The sequence below is a fragment of the Dermacentor andersoni genome, chromosome 5 (assembly GCF_023375885.2).
Source record: "Dermacentor andersoni chromosome 5, qqDerAnde1_hic_scaffold, whole genome shotgun sequence".
In the NCBI taxonomy this organism is placed as follows: domain Eukaryota; kingdom Metazoa; phylum Arthropoda; class Arachnida; order Ixodida; family Ixodidae; genus Dermacentor; species Dermacentor andersoni.
The window spans coordinates 9,219,085-9,230,113 of NC_092818.1; the positions used below are offsets into that span (position 1 = coordinate 9,219,085).

An 11,029-nucleotide genomic window follows, 5' to 3' on the forward strand; every position below is an offset into this window, starting at 1 on the left:
ATGCTGCTTTCTGCAGCTGACGACAGGCGGCGATACAAGTTTATTCTTGCTCCGTCGCCGCAGCAGCTCGCATTTTCGTGAGCGCCGGTAAGTTTGCATTAAAAAAAAATCAGGAAATTAACTGTGTTAAGGGTTATACCAAACGAAGTAGACACCAAAATGTGGTCGTTCTGCCAAATTTGAGCAAGGATAGTGCAACGGTGAGCGAAAAATGTTTTGCGAACGCGCGCAGCGAAATATTCAGGACCCAGCACATGACTTATGGCTTTCGTATTTACTTCGACTTTGGATTCGCAACTATGAGAAGCGCGGGGATGCTCTGACGGCACCTTGCAATCTACGGCGGTGAACGAGTATCTAAACGCGAGTGGCATTCCTCTCTTGCTTGTGTTGCTCCTGTGGAATCTGACAGCGGTGGCAGCATGTCGTCCGATCCGCTTTCAACTGAACGCCCGCCGACTGATGCGGAAGGAGCGGTTTGCCTCTTGCTTGAGTTGCGCCTGTCAAACCTGACAGCGGTGGCAGCATGTCGTCCGATCCGGCTTCAACTGAACGCTCGCCGACTGGTGCGGAAGAAGCGGCTTGCCTCGTTTCGCAGTGGCCATCAAAGAAAATAGTGAAGCTCACAGGCGCCCGGAAACTCGCCGAACTCCACGAAACTTGCGGACGGGAGTGTTCGTGTACCTGATGACAGGCAACGACCTTCTAATACAGGTGAGCGTAAATGTACTGCGCGTTATGGAGCGCAAAGAGGATTTGGTCATTGTTTGGTTCATATGGGCAAAGTAGCAACAGTATGCGTAGCGGAAATGTCGAGCACGATTAATAACTGTTCGGTTGCCGCGCGTTGAACTGACAGATCGAGTGTTACGAAATCGCTCTGTGTCACTTCACTGTGCTGCCAACTACTAATATTTTTGTTTCGTCGCAGCCAATGCACTTGACCTTAAATTGAGAAGTATAGCGCATACTTGCCCGTACGAACACAACGTTGTTCAACTATAATTATTGCCGTGTCGAGAAGCCGCAAGGAAACTAGGCTTTTCAGGACTTCCATCTTCTGAAAACTTGTGCAGTTGGTTTACTATTGATATTGAGGTCAGGTGTGCAATCGCTTCCCTATCTGGTAGGAGAGGGAGTAGTAACAGCTTCAGTCAATGTAATGGTGCTTTAGTTAGCATAACTGGTCGCAGTATGCCATATTCTGCAAATTTTTGCAGCGTTTAACTAATAAAACAGGCAAGACGAGGAAAACGGTCTTGTTGTTTGCCTGTTTCTTTGTCATCATTTGAGCGCTGCAACATTAACGCAGCAATGAAGTTAAATTGAACCAACTGAGGAAAAAAAATTGCTGGCATTTTCAGCAATAGGACTATGAAAACCTTGGGCAATCAGCAATATGGTTCTATCTTTGTGAAATCATCTGTTCTTATACGCTGATGGTTGCTGACATTGCATAAGTAAGCTTAGCCTTGTTAGCTTAATGCGTCCTGTACTTAGCTCACATATGGGCAGCAGGATTAGTGCTGTGCTGTGCTGTGATGGCGCTAAATAACAAACCTGTTTGGGACAGTGCAGCAACCATAAGAAAAGGCTGTTTAATTAATCAATGCCTGTTCAGTGTCCACAACTGCACTTCGAATGTGCAAAACTATTGATAATCATCTGGGTGTGCTTTCAGATCTTCCAACGACCGGTTCCAGTGCTACGTCGACATGGGTGAAAGCACGACGGTGTGTGATGGAGCATTGATTAACTTGGTTGTCTCCCCAAGCCACTCCGAAGCATCAGAGGCACCAAAAAAGCCGTATGCACCCGATCTTATTTAATCTGTACTCATGCATTAACTCTGTATAACATTAAAACCTGTCGTATGCTGGAAAGCTATAATACCGGTATTTGAGCAGTACTTTAAAGAGCCCCTCACCAGGCCACATAGCTAATTGAATTATACGCTGGAAGTTGTTAGGTGCCCTCTTGGAAGCATTCTACTGCGAAAATTTCAAATTGGCTCATTAATAGCTGAGATAGAAATATTGCAGTTCCGCAAACCCATGATTTAAGGAGGCGAGCGTCACAGCCAAAAAGAACGCTTGGATGCCCCTTGCCAAGCCTCTAGTGGAGAAAAGGCTGAATGTTGTTCCATACACGCATGAAGTGGCCCACGATTTGAAGAAAGTGACCAGCAGGTACAAAGTATTATTTTCTTGGCTCCACGGAAGCTTACTGGCCTGTGCCCACGCATCTCAGACCCACAGAAGGTGACCCTTTGTGGTAAAAATTATACAAGGCCGTATGTGACTTGCGCGGTCGGTATGGTGTACGAAATTCCACTTAATTGCGACAGGGTGCATATCAGCCAGACAGGCTGTTGCATCAACGATTTGGCAAGGAACATGAGCTGTCTGCCAGGAATAAGATTAATGCACATTTGCCTCTGCACTGCAATTACCGCACATGTGAGCCATATCTTTCCCATATCCGCATCCTTGGTAAAAGCAAAGATTGTTTGCATGGGAATTATTGGAGGCCTGTTTCATCAACATGAAATGGGATGTCTATGTCAGTGATACATGTGTGCCTTGAACTGAACAGCACGACAGTTTCTGCACTGTATGACTGAATAATAATGCAAACTTGTTTGAGTATTGCGTGCAAACGTAAGTGCGCACATGGCCACCTTCACCTATAGATATGATCCTGTTTGCTTTCAATAAAGTAGTAGCAAGTGACACTCATTCCTGTCCTAAAGCTTTTTCTGCCCGTAGTTGTATCTTAACTTTGGGGAATAAGCTCATGGGAATTTAGTAAACAAATAAATGCATGCCATAGGGGCAATTCCACTATGTAAAAATAAAACGTTTTTCCCCCTATGTATTTATGTATCTATATAGTCCTAGTTCTACTTTTATAGCATACCACTGTCCTTGTTAAATATTGGAATGCTCTGTACTTATAGATATGACAAATGAGGTGTATTTATGAAAACATAAAAACAATAAGCTGCAAAATATTTTTTTAAAATATTGTGCAGTCTAGACAGCCCAAATATAACTGATGATATATGAAGAGCTTAAGAAGCACAATCATGTTTGTGACTCCTCAATCCTTCCATATCACCTTTCAAAGTCTTATCCGACCTTGACATTTGTATCTATCTCAGTAGCTCAGATTTATGTAATGCTGAGGGAAAATTTGACTTCCTGTTTCAAATAATAGCCATGTTTCACAAAAAAAGCTTATAAGCAAAGACACCTAGAAGTTGTCAGAAAAAATACATTCAGTGAAATATTAATTCATTAGCCACCAGAAATGTGATAGGGAGTTAATAATGTTTGGATAAACACAAGCGGTCTAGTTTGTGTATTTGAGAACCAGAATGTTCTAGTATATTTTTGTTCTATCAAATCATCCTTGGCCTTTATCTGCCCTGCTTTTGTTCTCTGTTGCTGGTCCCAAGACAATGCTAGTCTGGACTTGGCACTTTATGGCCCAGTATTTGTCCTTCACATAGCAGTAACTCTGTAGACGATGTAGCTAGCAACAAGTTTTCCTCCGAAGGAATGTTTGCAGGTGCGTCACTATGGTTGCTTATTTCACCTTGGTGGGGGAGCTTTTTGCTCATGGTACCAATGTCTGTGAAGGGACCAATAATGCGTCTTCCTTGTGCATGGTACCAATGCGAAAAGGGGGAGAGGGATCATGGTGTGTTGGTAAGGAGGTATCTGTATAGGGGGTGATAAAATTCCTCTTTAAATTTGGTTTTAACAGCCCATTCATGCTGTAATGAGCCAGTTGTCTCAGTCAGTGATTTTTGCTGTTCGTATATCATTATCCTTGAACAGCAATGGGCTCCATTTGCCATGGCAAATGTTGCCATATTTATCAAGAGCCCTCCCTGTATTCTTAGTTCGTCACTAACTATATAGTAGGTAAATTTGAGCATGTGAAGTGATAGTCTGTGATACCACATGTTTTGTTTTTCTAGCACTGGATTTTGTTGATTTCAATGAACACTTCTCTTTTTAATGCTGTCTGGTAGCGCAGCTGGACATGTGGAGAATGCAGTCAAAGGACAGCACAAGGAATTGTCAACGTACACACTGCCTCCGATGCCCATTGACATTGCTGCACACCTCTGAAATATTACAGCAGGAGGCGTGCCTGACAATCTTCAAAAGAAAATTGAATGGATTGCCTACAATTCGTCATCTCGGACAATGTAAGTCACAACAATTACCTGGATGCATTGGTCAGCAAAATAATGAGAACTCACTCACACTCACCAAAATTCTATTCAGCCAGGTTCATTCGGGCTAAGACCTACAGAAATTCGACTCAGTCGGACTCACTGAGACTCACTTTCGAGATCAGTCTGAGTGAGTCGACTCGTGCAGTCTGAGTGAGTCGACTCGTGCACCAGCTTGCCAACCTATGCCATATGTAAATAAAGTTGGGATAGAATGTACTTAATGAGCATTCATTCTACAGCAAATGTCTCAATTATGTTCAGTCACGCATTTTTCCCAACCTTGTATTGCAATATGAATGGTAAGCACAATTTTAATTAGAAAGCGTATTACCCTCCATTCTCATGCGGTTATGTCACTAAGGCAAGCGGGAGGTGTCTATAATCAAAACAAGTTTTTCTTGTCTTATTCATGATTATAACTTAGTTGCTGCGTAGTTCCCCTTGAAAACTCTCTATAACGAAGGGGAAAAAGAATTGTTTTCCTAAAGCTTTGCATTGGGGCAGTGAACAATGTCCAAATTGTGTAGTGCCTTTTTAAGTGTTTAGCAGTGTATATGGCATTGTTGGTTCGAAATGTTTTTATAACTGATACATCGTTGACTAGTTCTGAATTACAGTTCACTCATGACCTCGAAATTTAAATATTCAATGGCAATGTCGACATTGCAGCCCTGAGCCCATTTTCTTTATTCTGGCTAACAACACGAACCCTAACACTACCAGCGCTACATTTTATGCGGGTATACAAATACCAAGTGAATTGGATGGAAAGACAGTTGTGGCTAGATGAATTCGTACAGTGCTGCATTGTTTCATATGAAATATGGGGGGTTTGGCTACCAGGAGGGAAAGACAGTCATGGCTAGATGAATTGGTGCAGCGTTGCATGCGTCATGTCAAATTTGTGGGTTCGGTTACCACCAGCAGCATTTCTTCTACTTCCATTCCTCTTTCTTCACAAAAAACAGTCATGAAAGCTACAGAAAGGTTAACACTCAGTCATAATTTATGTCATGCTTCAATGGAGCAATGTCCTCCGTGGTTTCCTTGCCATGAGTCTTGGGTTAATGAGTGGGCGAGGGCGCTAGAATGACACGTGGAATAAAGCTTCTTTAGCTGCTGGTTACAGTTCTTATAGGTAGTGTACACCACAAAGGTAAACAAGTACATAAACAGAAGTGCCGACTGTCAACTGAGATGTTATTATTCAATGCGCCGAATTTACACAAGCAAGTGAAAGAGCTATCTGAAAAACATTAACTTCTGAAGATAGAAACAAGAAAAGCAGACGAGTGGGCAAAAAATGAACTACGCTAGAAATCGAGATACAAAAAAAATGTAAGATTGCATCACAAATACAGGCCGTTCACGTGACTTCCAAAAAAACTTTAGCTCTTTTTCTGATGGGGCAGTCAGAAAGGCATCTGCAAGGACAAGCGCAAGATTTGGCATGGTGACTCCACATAAAAGTTTATGTACGAAATTTCTCTTTCATGCGGCGCTTGTTATATGGGGCAGACTGCCAGATGCCTTCATGAGAGGTTGTGCGAACATGCATATAATGTGCGCAATGGCAGAGAAAGTTTTTTTGGCACATCATACTAGCATGCGTGGCTGCACTTGTTGGTTTGAAAGAATGTCAGTTATTCACAAGCAAAGGCATGGTATTACCCATTTCATACTTGCCGTAGCACAATTGGCATGGGAGCAGAGTGCATGCATCAGCAAGCCATCCATTGCCTTATCAGAAAGAGAGCTCAAGTTTCTGGGAAGTCAAACCTACGGCCAGCATTTTTTATGCAACTCTACACTTCTTCGTGTGCCTCTTCATGGTCTGCTTTGTTCTCCTTTTTAGTAGTTATTTTTCAGATAGCTATATCACTATTGTGTGTATTCAGCAATAAAACCTCCATTGGTAGTCAGTGCTTGTGTCTGTCCTCGTTTAACCTTTGCACTGTACACTCACGATAATGGATCAACAATTAGCTTAATAAGCTGCCCTTGTAAATTCCTATAGGAGATGTTCCTTCAAGTTTGTATTCATGGCTAATTTTCCCTTGTGTGCATGTTTTAGTAATAAGCTAATTTGAAATATTAATTAAAACCTTTTATAACATCTTGTTTGGTGAAAGCATTTTAAGAGTTTGTGAACTCTGGTCATGATTATCAGTTTATCTTGGCTATTGCAGGACAAAAGGACTGTGTCAAATCCATCTGATCAATTCTCTAACCTCGGTCTTGTCATGCACCTAATGCTTTCATGGTGCAGTTTACTTAAATTCTCCCATCTGATGACTCACAGTTCAACTGTTTGATATTATTTCATGGAAATGGTTGCGCTACAGTACTGTTGCATATTGTTTTTTGTGTATTGTTTGATGTCGAAGGTTGATGCATGCTTTTTTAAACATCAGGTACCCAAATAAATTGTGCAATGTTGCTGCAAGGAGCCTCGTAAACCAGTACCCAGCACTGAGGGACACATTGCACCTTGGCCCTGTAAGAGCATTTTCTTATAACTTTTTTTTTATTTCTTCTGCACTTTTACATGTTAAGCATATCCTGGCCAAGGCAGCCGTATTTCGATGGGGGCATAATGCAAAAACACCCGTGTACTTAGATTTAGGTGTACGTTAAAGAACCCCAGGTGATCCGAATTTCCGGAGTGCCCCACTACGTCATGCCTCTTAATCAGATCGTGGTTTTGGCGCATAAAACCCCTAATTTTTTTTACGTTAAGCATGCTGCCAAAGCCTTTCTTAGTACTTTGTAAAGTTTATAGCCATCCTTGATTGCAGCTGTTCAGGTCTGTGTGCTTGTGATGGAGTAGAGATGTGGTGCTTTTAAAGCTTTGCAGCTTAACTAAATATGAAGATATCAACAGCACCTCTGCATCTGATATGCATATGGCTACCTCTTGTAAAATTAATTGCATGCTCAGCTAAATATGTATTTGGTTAAATAATATATTTTTGTACCTGTAGCCGTTTTCATGCATTAAAGTTTTGACCAACACCAATACTGAAAGTAATTCTCAGATATTGTGTTGAAAGGTGTGCTAAAATAGCTCTCTTGGTACATTATGGAATGTAAAGGAAACAGTGCAAAAAGCAAGCTACGGTTAGGGCAACTCCATGTTTAACTGCACTGTGTTTGCAGTTTCTTTCAAAACCTGAAAACTGTAAGTCATTGAACTGTTGATTAGGTATGTAAAGTCAATTGCTTTCATTTCATTCCAGTTCTCATGGTATATGTGCCTAAGAAACAAGTACAAAAACATGCGAAAGTCAATGCCACCAGGATGCCCTGAAGTCGATGCAGAAGTGAAAGCAAGAAAGGCAAGCGAAATTGTGACACATGCTCAAAATCTGGATTTTGAATACAGGTGATCAGCTGCAAGTTTGCATGTATATTTCATTAGATAAACTGACTCTCCTTTCTTTGTAATGTGGCTTAGTTGAAACATTTAGTTGCTTCTCTTGATGTACTTGTTCGTTTCATATACATTTTTTCTTTAACAAATGCAAACATGCAATCCGGCTATAGCAACTATATCTGCAATGCTGTCATCAGAGATTTTGTAGGTGATCAAAGAAGCAAAATATCATATCGCATCGCCACCTTCAACCTAGAGTGAAACATTAGTTCAAGATGTAGTGGTAGATGCATTTATAGACTAGTAATACAGCATTCGTACTGTAATGTATATTGATATACATGCTAAGATGTAGGGAAAAGTGTGTGGCTTTGTTGCTCTGACACTTCAGTTGTTTTAACCCTTCATTGAGGAGTTCTGCATACAGCATACCAAAAAATATGAATTTTTCTTGCTGATTTTTGGCATTGGGTAAGAAGTTCCTTGTTAAATGTATTGAGCCCACACTGAATGACTGGCAGCAAGTGTCATTTGTCAGTTCAGAGCAGAAACACAGGATGGGAAAAAAAAGACATGGGACTCGTTTTCTTTGGAAAGCATGGTCAGAGGAGACAGACCAGTGCAAGATCTCCTGCTGTTGTGACCTCAGACACACAATGCGAAGAAATGTACACCTATAGTACACATATGCAAAGAGCTCTCTGTACAGATTTCAAACGCAGTCATATGTTGCTTGGGGAGAAGCCCACTTCCGACATACTACTAAAGGAGTTTTTACAAAATATCCTTTATTTTCGTTGATTATGCTTATTCTCAATGTCTTTTGCACATTTAGGTATAAAATAATTTGTTTTGTATTTATATGCGTGGTCATCAAAGGGTTAAACAAATAAAGTGGTTCCAATGAATGTGAATGTATAACTTTAGCGACTCTAGTCGCGATGTGTTGATCATTCCACAATCTTTGTGAGACCACAAAACAGGAACTAGGCAGCATTAAAATCACTCAGCAGTACCAAGAAGGAAGCTTCAGCACTTATACAGTACTGCAGAATACACTTCATCTACGCTGTACCTGTGGTGTCCTTTTTATTATGTGGTCTTGATCCCACTACGGGGAAATAACTCTGCTTTGCAAGTGCATTGCAGTACTTTAATACTTTAAGTGCTTGCTGCAAAAGGAAAGTGCCATTAGAGTATTACAAAAGGATCATGTGTTATGATGCAGTCGCTAGACGTGGTATGTCGCAGCACTGAGTTGCCGGCGGCCATTATAATTAGCTGTTTTCTGTGGCATTGTTATCTTGACAGAACATAATCAGCATTATTTGATCAATAAACAATACTACATAATTCTGGCCCTTATATGGAACTTTGTCTCATCTCTGTGATGCGCGCTACCCGCTTTTGATGTTACTGAGATGGAGTGACTCCTTGCAAAGCCGCAGGGTAGTCCTGTTAATGATGCTGTCATTCACACTTACACAGATTGTTTAGTAGGCATTAGCTCAGTGCCATTCCCCCATAGAATCACAGCTTGCATTTCATTCATGTATAATAGAAACATTCTGTAGATTTCATGTGAAAATGTGACATTAGAGGGCATTATGCTATAAGTTCACAGCAGTAAGCCCTATTATTGGAAGACAGCTGTTGTCTCAAATTACTTACAGCAAAGTGAAGCCATGTACATTCTCGCCTTAACTACTGCAGTTTAGTATGGGCCACAATGACCAAACAAACATAAATAAGGTTCTCGTATTGCAAAAGAAAATTGTTCGAATAATCGCTAATGTTGATTATGCAACTACCTCCAAGTGTGCTTTTGAAGCACATAACATTGTCCGCGTCAATCATTTGTATAACTTTAAGTTGTCACAAAAAATTTATTTTTCAACGGCATCCACTGCCGATTTTTATTCTACTCTGGCATCTTTGGACATGTGTCGTGCTAACATACACACAAGACCTATTAATACATGGAATATACCATGTTTTCGCGCTAATTATAAATTACAAATGTTTTATAACCTGCCCCATGTTCTAAACACGTATAAACATACAAAAGGGTATATCAAAGCTGAGCTGCAGAAATATTTTGTTGAAATGTGATTTTAGGTCTTTGCTAGTAGATGCCGCATGTTTGCTTGGTTATTACTTTTATTATTTCTCAACATATGTGTGACCATTTCAGCGTTTATTATTTATTGTTCAAATTTTGTGCAAAGATTATTAGACTGTATGCATAAATAGTGAATGTTTCTCTTTATTGAATGTGACTATTCTATGTGTGTCTGTTGAAGATTTCCTGTACCACTCGTGTGCTACTGCTTGTAGGGGTTTTCTGGACACAGTCAAGCTGTGTAGGCAGCTTTTTGCTAAACACCTACCCTCCAGTTGAATCTGGAAAATGAACTTATACTTATATCCTTATACTTATTTAAATATGTTCTGCCTAGTGTGTATCCACATGTGTAGGCTTGTGATATGCCCTGATGGCAAGGCCATTTGTGGTTCATTCAAAGAGAACACCAACGGATGCATTATAGCTATTCTCAGGATCCTCTCTTCCTGCTGTAAACTGGATTCTCTGCTTATAAGAAATAAGTGTTCTTTGTGATTACTATATGTGCTCTTGCTAAAGGTTACTGTGATGTGTTCATATTCTTATTGAATAAAATGTTTACAAAGTTTTAACAGTTGTGCTGTTCTTTCAGATCTTAACCGGAGCAGGCAGCATTTGACGCAAACATGGAGGCAGTGCTAACGGAAACATTTAGGAGGTGAGACAACAGTCTTTTTTGACAAATTGGATGAAATGATGGCCAAGAAGTGGCACATTTGAAATGTTATGGGATGTACTTACTATGCAGGCACCACGTGGATATTGAACTGGCGCTATTTATAATGTCCGGTTTTGCATTTATCTGGTCTTTAGGCATATTTCTTTTCTTCCATTAGCATCGATGCTGTATGATTGCTTTGATTTGGTGAGATTGTAAATTTGTTGCTTAATATCAATATTGAAATTTAATTCCTCTGTCCATGTATGCCTCCATGGCATATTGAAATAAATGAGCCCTTTGTCGTGGCAAAGGATTAAATCCTTGTTCAAATGCCTGAAATGCTACATTACCTCATCAGTTAGGACATATTGCAGCTGTTTAGTATGCCTTGTAAACTGAAGCATAGTGTTTCTCAAGGTTGGCCATTGATTCCAATTTAGCAAATCAGACTGTTGTCTTCTGTTTTTGCCAGGTATAGTCTGTTGATGCATTCGAGGCTAATACAGTGATAGTAGTGAAATATTTGCTCTTGGTGTTTCACTCACTGTAGTGCTATGTGCTCAGTGTTCTTTTTAGTTGTTTATAGTATTGCAGTTTATCATAACATATAATGGT

The 11,029-nt window shown here is 40.4% G+C and overlaps 1 long non-coding RNA gene across 2 annotated transcripts; it reads left to right on the plus strand.

Moving 5' to 3' along the window:
• Window positions 1–313: 313 nt before the first annotated feature.
• LOC129384588 (uncharacterized) lies at window positions 314–10,325 on the plus strand. Of its 2 annotated transcripts, none has more exons than XR_008612291.1 (5): window positions 314–714; window positions 1,682–1,807; window positions 4,043–4,222; window positions 6,667–6,751; window positions 7,492–10,325. It is a non-coding gene; the product is annotated as an uncharacterized lncRNA (long non-coding RNA). The 2 variants fall into 2 exon arrangements; XR_008612290.1 differs by having other exon boundaries at window positions 4,048–4,222.
• The last annotated feature ends 704 nt before the right edge of the window (window positions 10,326–11,029 follow it).